We start from the raw sequence: 8563 nt of genomic DNA on the forward strand, positions 1-8563 counted from the left end.
CCCCCCCCCCCCCCCCCACACACACAAGTTGGTGCAAAAATGTCGCACATGCCCAACTTGCAAACCAGTGTATAAAATATCTGTTTCTTGAGGCCTTTGGTAAACACATAAGCTTGCTGTTTTTTTTTTCATGATAAATGGAACAAACTCACGACACCAATTGTATTACTTTTTTTGATGAAGTGTCAATCAATTTCAACATGCTTTGTTCAATCATGTTGGACTTAATTTTAAGCTATATTGATAGCCTTGTTGTCACAATACAAGGGAGGTTTCTCTTTTTCAGACAATCTCAATTCCTCTAGAACCTTTTGTAACCACAAAACTTCACAAACACCTAGGGCCATAGCTCTATATTCTGCCTCCGCATTTGATCTAGCAATTACATTTTGCTTCTTCCTTCTACAGGTGACCAGGGTTCCTCCTATGAGTGTACAGTAACCAAATGTAGATCTTCTGTCATCTAGAGATCTAGCCCAATCAGCGTCTGTACAACAACATTCCCAATGAAATCCCCATAAGTGGGGTCTGGGGATGTAGAGTTTACGCAGACCTTACCACTACCTCATGGAGGTAAAAGAGACTATTTCTGAATGACCCTCGGCTCAAGTGCATCAAACCCAAGTAAGAGAAGAAGAAAACAATAAGGAAAGCACAACCGTTAATAAGAAAAACATTGTAAAGTCTACAAGAAAGAAACAAAATATGGCAAGACTACAATGGTATGACTAGTACTACGACATGCACTAATAAGCCTAAACCTACGCAAGACAATAGAACAATCTACCTATACTAGCCTTCTACCCTAATATGTGACCTCCATTCCTTCCTATCTAGAGTCATGTTCTTGGTAATATGAAGCTCTTCATTTGGGCGTCAGTGCTACACATGCCCGAACCATCTCAATCTCACCTCTCATCTTGTCCGCCACAGAGGCCACCCCCACCTTCTCCTGGATAAGCTCATTCCTAATCTTATCTCTCTTAGTATGCCTACACATCCATCTCAACATCCTAATCTCCGCAACATGCATCTTTTGAACATGTGAGTTTTTGACTGGCCAACACTCCACCCCATACAACAAGGACGGTCTAACCACCACTTTGTAGAACTTACCTAACTTGGAGGTACCTTCTAATCACACAAGCCTCCATTTCATAAATGTCGCCCCAATGCAATGTGTGACATCATTTGGAGGTGACCATGTTCTAAGAAAAGTAGACCTTTCCGACGTTAGATACCGCTAAATGTGAAAGATAACTTGCATATGAGGATCTTAGGGATCATGCATGAACTGACTCACCATGCTATGTGTGGTCTAGTATGAAAGAGATAACTGAGTCTTCTAACCAGCCTCTGATATCTCTCCTTATCAATTGACTCTACCAACTCTGCACTGTTATTTGTGGTTGCTTTCAATAGGAGATTCTGCTGGTTTGTGACTAGGGGTGCCCGTTCAATTCTTTGGTTCGGTTTTATCAAACTTTTGTTATGGAGAAGTGTGCACCGAACACCAAACCAAATTAGATCGGTTCAATTTGGTATTTCTAAAATGTTTTTTTTCAGTGCAAATGCGTGGAATAAAATGAGGATCAAATCAAACACTAAAAGACTTCAAACATTTAAATGTGGGGTAACATATTTGCACCATCTAAGAGACTAAGGGCCCGTTTAGCCATGCGATATGGAATTGTGATATGGAATCATGATATGATATCATAATATGAAATCATGAGATGAATTGAAGTTTTGTTTGGACATGCGATATGAAATTTTTGTGTTGTATATTTTCTAATAAACATAAGAATCCCATAAGTTGTAAAACTATTAAAATATCCCCAATTGTTTATTCATTCTTATCAAATAAACAAAAATTGATAAAATTGCATAATAAATTATTATAAAGCTATTTGTTCTCCACTTAAGTAATTGTTTTATCTAACTTTAATTCAATAAAAAAATTGAACATGAATCGTAGTGTACTAGTTCTTAATATATCCCCTACATAGTATGGACAATCTCCTCATGTTGAACTTGCATTTCTCGATCATATGACCAAGAAGACGAACCAACATTGTTACTTTGAGTCATTTGTTGGTCAATATCATTCACAACTATATTTTCATGCTCATAGACCATAAATGTTTCATCACTCCTTTGTTATTCTCGCAAATAATTATGTAACACTGCACAAGCTATGCCAATTTTCATTTGTGTGTCAATATCATAATGGTTCATATCTTGTTTCACTTGTGTGCAATTACACATTTTTAGTGCATTAATTTCGTACTAAAATCAAACATATTGGAAGTAGTGATTATCAAACATACATCATCAATTTTGTCTTTTTTTCATATTAAATGTTTTAAACATTTTCATATGTAGCCGAAAGAGAAGTTTTTTTTTTAATTATGAAAAAACAAAGAAGTATTACTCCCTCCGTTCTTATTTATATTCACCAAATCAATTCCTACTTTATCATTTATATTAATTAAATTTAAAGTAACAATAAATTTTATGTTGGTGAGAATAATAAATTTTAAGAAGTAATGATGTGATTATAAATTTTATTTACATATGAAATAAATGATTAGTAAATATAAATGTGGGGTTGTTTTAACAAAATATAAACTTATGGATCAGTTTTTGTATTTAAAAATCCCAAATCATGATATGAAATTCCCATATCATGATATTTGGAGAATATGGTATTCCATCTCATGAGATGAAATCAGCGTGAAATCGCATGTCCAAACGCTGATTCCATCTCACGATTCCATATCGTGATATGGTATCGCATGGCCAAACGCCTACTAAGACTGCACATACTTAGCAACTACTAGTTAAGCAGCCAGCTCTAGGCACTAGCTGCCAGCCCGCCCTGAAAAGCAGTCAGCCTAACAAATTCACAAGACATAATTTACAATGTGCAGCCATTACAATTTACAAGGCACAAGTAACCACAAATTCACAATGTCTAGGGCAGCCATTACAAGGTAGTGCTAATTGCTAAATGCAGTCAGCCTGTCGTAACGTACAGAAGCAGCCAACAAACATAAATAAAATGGGCACAATGGCAGCACCATTGAACACTTAATATGACACAAATGTCTTTAAATTCGTCTCCAAATACGAGGAGGTGGCAAAAAATGAAGAAATTTTTTGGAGACAGAGGTCCAGAATTTAGTGGATCAAGAATGGCGATAAAAATACGAAGTATTTCCTCAGAATGGCAATAGCTCACAAGAGAATCAACACCATTGAGTGATTAATGATTAATGGAGAGTTATCCTCTAAGCTAGTGGAAATCAAGAACTCTATTGTGGATTTTTACCACCATTTGTATAAGGTGGTAGAAAACTGGAGACCCACACTAAATATTCTTAACGTACAGAGAATAACAATGGAGGAGCAGAGCTGGTTATCTAGAGAATTCAGTGAGGATGAGGTGCTAGAAGGGATAAGATTGTGTGCTTGTGATAAAGCACCTGGGCCTGATGGTTACACCATGGCCTTATTTCAGGCATTCTGGGAAACCATTAAGGAAGATCTGATGCAGACTTTCCAAAACTTTCACTGTCACCAAAGTTTTGAGAAGAGTTTCAATGCTACCTTTGTGGCTCAAATTCCTAAGAAGGCGCTGGCAAATGATCTAAGAGACTTCAGACCAATCAGTCTCATTACTGGGGTTCATAAAATAATTGCCAAAGTGTTGGCAGAAACGCTGAAGAAGGTGATAGACAAGCTAGTCAACAAAAATCAAATGACTTTCATTAAAGGGAGACAAATAATGGATGTTGCTTTAATTGCTAGTGAATGTACTGATACTAGGATTAGAGGAGATGTGCCAGGGGTAATGTGCAAGCTGGATATTGAAAAAGCCTATGACCATCTTAATTGGGACTTCCTGATCAACATTCTTAGACAAATGGATTTTGGCCCTATATGGCTCAAGTGGATTGAGTTCTGTATTAAAACCACCAGGTTCTCCATTTTGGTTAATGGAGAACCTGTAGGTTTTTTTTTTCCTGCTGAAAGAGGTCTTAGACAAGGAGACCCTTTGTCCCTTTCCTGTTTATCATTGCTATGGAAGGGTTGGATAGTTTGATGAGGAGAGCTTCTCTAAACAACTGGATTAGGGGTTTCAGAATAAAAAATAGGGTTAATGAGGTGATGGATATGACTCATTTATTGTATGCGGATAACACAATAATTTTTTGTGAAGCAGAGCAGGAACAACTCTATCACATTAGAATTATTCAGGTAATTTTTGAGGCATGCTCTGGACTCAAGGTGAACTGGAGAAAAAGTAGCATTTTTCCTATTAAAGAGGTCCAACAGATTCAAGCTTTGGCCAATATATTGAAGTGCAAGATAGAGAGGTTGCCTACAGTTTATCTAGGTCTGCCATTGGGTGCTAAGCATAAAGCAGTTAGCATTTGGGATGGTGTACTAGAAAAATCAGAGAGGAGACTGGCACTTTGGAAATCCCAATATCTATCCTTGGGGGGAAGAGTCACTTTGATTAATTCTGTTTTAGACTCTTTGCCAACATATGTGATGTCACTTTTTCCCATTCCCAGCAAGGTAGTCAAAGCTATAGACTCATTGAGGAGAAACTTCCTTTGGCAAGGTAACAAGATTGAGAAGAGCTACAACTTAGTTAAATGGATGGCGGTTCAACAGAGCAAAAGACGTGGGGGTTTGGGAGTAAGAAACCTAAAGATACACAACAACAGATTACTTACCAAATGGTTGTGGAGATACAATTTGGAAGATCAAGCTCTATGGAAGGAACTCATTCAACACAAGTATGGTCAGGAAGATCAATGGTGTTCAGAGGAAGTGACAGAAACATATGGTGTGGGAGTATGGAGGACTATAAGAAACCTATGGCTGGCTTTCAGAGACAATGTAAGGATAAAGGTTGGTCGAGGAAATAAGGCTTTGTTTTGGAAGGAAGACTGGATTGGTCAAGGGTCCTTGGAAAATTTATTCCCTGGGTTGTTTTCCATTTGCCTGAATCCTGACAGCAAAATGCAAGAGGTTTGGTCCCCACAAGGATGGAATTTGTTCTTTAGGAGATTTCTTAATAATTGGGAAATAGAGTGGGTGCTTTGATTGGAGATTTTCCTGGCACAAATCTGGAAACAGATAAATTGCTATGAAGGCATCATACTGATGGTCAATTCTATGTGAACAGAATGTATAAAAGGGATCTAGCCACAATTGCGGGAAGAAATCAGGGCCATGGAGTGCTATATGGAAGAGTGTAGCCCCTACTAAGGTGAAGTTTTTCACTTGGTTGGTAACTAGGAGAGCTTGCCTGACACATGATAAACTTCACAAGAGGGAAAAAATTATTGCCTCAAGATGTTATCTTTGTAAAGAGGCTCTAGAAACCAACAATCATCTGTTTCTCTACTGCAAAGTAACAACACAAGTATGGGCTCTATTCACCAATATAAAGAGCCTAAATTGGATTATGCCAGAACATACAACAGACCTACTAAGTTGTTGGGTCAGAAGGGGAGGTAGTAAGAGCCAGAGGAGGTGGTGGAGAACAGTATCTGCTTGTATCTGGTGGATCATTTGGAAGGAGAGAAATCAGAGAATTTTTGTAGGGAAAGAATGCACTATAGAGAAGATTAAGTGGAAAGTAATTACCACTTTAGGTTTTTGGTGTAAAGAAATGAACATAGAAGAAGAAATTCAACTAGTGCATAGGAGCTTTGTAAGTAGTCCTGTTTTTTTTGTTGGTTTTTCTATGTAACTAACACTTTTGGAGGTGGCCAGCATAGCCCTTAATGCTGAGGAATACAATGTTACCAGTTTCAAAAAAAAATAAAAAATGAACATTACCAGTCACAAACTATGTCTTAAATCCATCATCAAACACAACACTAGTCACTAGCAATCACAAATTGAGTCTTCACCAAATTCAAAACATAAGCGTAAATACAAAGCTGCTTCTCGTGGAGACAAAAAACACTAGGTGATTCTTCCCATCTTTCCTAGCCTTGGTGGTCAGAGTTACCTGGTACCTGTTGTTGGTGGGAGGTGGCATGTATTCCGTGGAATTAGTATAGGTGCGCGATAGCTTGGCCCGGAAGCTTAAATATGAAGCTGCCTCTTTTTCATTCAAAACAATAAAGACGAATCTATTAGTTTCCTAGAGCCTCTTGGCCCAAGAGGATATCACTCCAAGTCCTTGCCACACTTGGGTGTCAAATTAATTTGTTCATTCATCACATGACTCAGGTTAGTTATCGCATTTCTAGATCAAGCTATTTATATGGAGGTTGGTAGCTCCAAATCCCTGTTAATGATTCTGTTTTCTTAATCTTAACTTCTATTGTCAAACCAGTCAGAAAACAGGCGAGTTCTTAATGTTCGCAACCATTAGAAAAACAATCTTCACGAAAGAATCTTAATACACAATGATCACCCCTTCATGAGGAGATTTTAATGTAAATAATCCATTATCCTTATCCCCTACTCTAAGTTTCCATAACTCTAGTTATGTGTTTAGCTACTTATAATTAGATGCAAATAATTACAAAAGTAATTTAAACTGCTAATGAACATAAATAGAAAAGAAAGTAAACAAAACCTTTGACTACTGTAGTTCTTGCAAGAATATCTTGTTCGTTCCACAATAATCTTATACGAAAGCAGTAATTAACCCTAGAAAGCTAAGAATGATGTAGACTCTATTCTTACAGTAATCCCTAACTTTTAGTAATAATTTGTAACTACTATGAATAATGCATAGCCCTAAAAATGTTGCCTTAATGACATATTTATAAAATTAGGGCTGGAGTCCTAATTCCAGTTGAATGCTTTGACTTGGTCAACATCGGTTTGACAAACAGGGGTCGTGGCACGAGGCCCATCACGGGGACTAGGGGTCTAGGCCATGGGCACCATCTCACCCTTCTGCTTACTTCTCCGTTCGTTGCAAGTTCATCACACTTTTGCTCCATTCCATTCTATTCTTACTCTGCTTCAGAAGTGCGGTCACACTTGTAAAAGTGCAATTGTACTTTGCTCTTGACTGCCTGAATTCTTTTTCCATCTAAAGACCTCTTTTATGATGCACTTCACCATTTTCTACATCTTTTTATTTCTTTTAGTCACTTTCTTCTCTCCAAAGCTTCTAACTTCTGAAAGTATGATATCAAACAAGCATTTGCCACAATATATAGTCAACAACTCGTGTAACTTTATATCCATGCAACATAATAGTTTCAACACATCGTAGATCCTCCAAAACTATTTTGTATGATCTATTTGGGTTCATTTTGTGGAGAGCTCTCCATCTGAACTTGAATATGACTAGAACAATTAACTGATGTTGACTCGAGACAGATGGACTCTTGGGCCCTTCCATCATTTTGTGCATGTAAAATTCCGTATCAACTTTGTTCTGGGTGTTGCATGTTATGCTGCATTAACTTCTTGCATTATCTATTTAAAAGATCTGTAGTATGAAATGACTTTTAGCAATTAGATTCAATTCCCTTCCGTTGTCTTCCCTGACACTGTTTAGATTTATCAGAATCCTAGGTGATGAATAGTAAGATAGCCATCTGTTCATTATCTTGATTGCTTGGTTAAACTCAACAGCTCTAGAAGGCTAGACCTGAAGACATTTTATATCGTTGACATACCATTTTTCTAAAATCATTATCAATCATAGTTTCATTTGAATTTATTTCCTGGTAGGATTCTCGTGTCCTAATTATATTTGCCTTTTTGCTTTTTCGGATTAGAACTTACCATGGTAAATTATGGCTAGATTGGCAGGATTTTTCTGTCTTGATCATGTTTGGCTTTCTTATTCTAGGAAAGTATGTAGTTGCAAAAAGAAAAAAAGTAGTTCTAAAATGTTGCACTTGGTCCTGTTAGTTGCGGGTTCACGACTCACGATCATGTAACTTGTTTTGAATTTGTGTTTATTTTATATAAGCCCTTTCCTTAAGGTTATTTTCTTAATTGTGTGCGCACTGGCAGGATTGTCTTGATCATGTTTACCTTTTGGCTTTTTCAGAGTAAACTTCCCCTGGTGGATATTGGCTGCTGAGATGGGCTTGGATTTAACTGTTTGTGAGTGGGTATACAAAAAAACATAAAAGAAAGTTGATTTATTGCCGATTACAGGTCCTGCTAATGTCCAGGGTGATAATTCTTAAAATGACCTCTTTTTCTTCTTCTTTGGTGATACACATTGTATATCTGATCTTGGGATAGATTTTTCCTTTGTTATTACTATTTTATTTGAAAGCCTTGTATTTAAAAGTCTAAAATATTTGATGAACAGGGAGTGAGATAAAAGATATTAAAGGAGGGTATAATTTGGAATGATCTTGTGTCCCAGATGTATTGCAAGGTGGTAGGGTGGATGGATTTTACAAAATCCTAAATGCAGATGATTGAATCTGCTTAGTCTCTTTTCTATTGAAGTTGAAGTAATCCTACAAGTCCTTCCATTCTGTTCATCAAAATACGAATACACTTTTAAGGCGTCGCAGGTTTGAATCTGAATGGTTTAGACATTAGA

The 8563-nt window shown here is 37.1% G+C and overlaps 1 protein-coding gene across 3 annotated transcripts in view; it reads left to right on the plus strand.

Moving 5' to 3' along the window:
* LOC125865841 (putative RING-type E3 ubiquitin transferase C3H69) overlaps window positions 1-8356 on the plus strand; it is a 28839-nt gene extending 20483 nt beyond the window's left edge. For all 3 annotated transcript variants that reach the window (XR_007446405.1, XR_007446404.1, XM_049546099.1), the window contains one exon: window positions 8054-8356. The gene's annotated coding sequence lies outside the window, so the exon portion shown is untranslated. The remainder of the gene's footprint in view (window positions 1-8053) is intronic.
* The last annotated feature ends 207 nt before the right edge of the window (window positions 8357-8563 follow it).

This window comes from Solanum stenotomum, chromosome 5, assembly GCF_019186545.1.
Source record: "Solanum stenotomum isolate F172 chromosome 5, ASM1918654v1, whole genome shotgun sequence".
Lineage (NCBI taxonomy): Eukaryota > Viridiplantae > Streptophyta > Magnoliopsida > Solanales > Solanaceae > Solanum > Solanum stenotomum.